The sequence below is a fragment of the Arachis duranensis genome, chromosome 7 (genome assembly GCF_000817695.3).
Source record: "Arachis duranensis cultivar V14167 chromosome 7, aradu.V14167.gnm2.J7QH, whole genome shotgun sequence".
Taxonomy (NCBI): Eukaryota; Viridiplantae; Streptophyta; class Magnoliopsida; order Fabales; family Fabaceae; genus Arachis; species Arachis duranensis.
The window spans coordinates 37,761,684-37,762,935 of record NC_029778.3 but is presented as its reverse complement, the minus strand read 5'-3'; positions in this window follow the sequence as shown (position 1 = coordinate 37,762,935).

Sequence of the window (1,252 nt, the reverse complement as noted above, 5' to 3'; positions counted from 1 at the left end):
CAGACGATTAGCCGTGCGACTGACAACCGGATAGGATCATTTTCCCGAGAGGATTGAAAGTAGCCACCGCTGATGGTGATGCCCTACATACAGCTTGCCATGGAAAGGAGTAAGAAGGATTGAAGGAAGAGTGAGTAGTGAAGTAGAGTTTCAAGAGGAACACAGCATCTCCATACACCTATCTGAAATTCCCACTATTGATTTACATAAGTATTTCTATCCCTTTTTATTTTCTATTTTATTACAAATTTTCGAAACCATAAACCAAATTAATCTGCCTAACTGAGATTTACAAGGTGACCATAGCTTGCTTCATACCAACAATCTCTGTGGGATCGACCCTTACTCACGTAAGGTTTATTACTTGGACGACCCAGTACACTTGCTGGTTAGTTGAACGGAGTTGTGAATTCAAATAGAGACAATTATTAAATTTCATACAAGTACAAAGACAATAGATCACAATTTCGTCCACCAATGGTAGAAGGAGATTTAATGGAATCTCTATGGTCTCTATATGAGCCTCAGATTCCTTTGGATCCTTAATAGGAAACTCCTTCTTGCTTGAGGGACGTCCCAGGAGGTCTTCCTCATTAGGATTTTCGTCCTCCTCCTCCCTTGTGCATTCGGCCATATTGATTATATCAATGGCCTTGCACTCTCCTTTCGGATTCTCTTCTGTATTGCTTGGGAGAATACTGGGAGGAGTTTCAATGACTTTCTTACTTAGTTGGCCCACTTGTGCCTCCAGATTCCTAATGGAGGATCTTGTTTCACTCATGAAACTGAAAGTGGCCTTTGACAGATCAGAGACTAGATTGGCTAAATTAGAAGTGCTTTATTCAGAATTCTCTGTCTGTTGCTGAGAAGATGATGGAAAAGGCTTGCTATTGCTCAGCCTGTTGCGTCCACCATTGTTAAAGCCTTGTTGAGGCTTTTGTTGATCCTTCCATGAGAAATTTGGATGATTTCTCCATGATGAGTTATAGGTGTTTCCATAAGGTTCACCCATGTAATTAACCTCTGCCATGGCAGGGTACTCAGGATCATAAGCTTCTTCAGAAGCTGCCTCTTTAGTACTATTGGATGCATGTTGCCATCCATTCAGATTTTGAGAGATCATGTTGACCTGTTGAGTCAACACTTTGTTCTGAGCCAATATGGCATTCAGAGCATCAATTTCAAGAACCCCCTTCCTCTGAGGTGTCCCATTATTCACGAAATTCCTCTCAGAAGTGTACATGAATTGGTT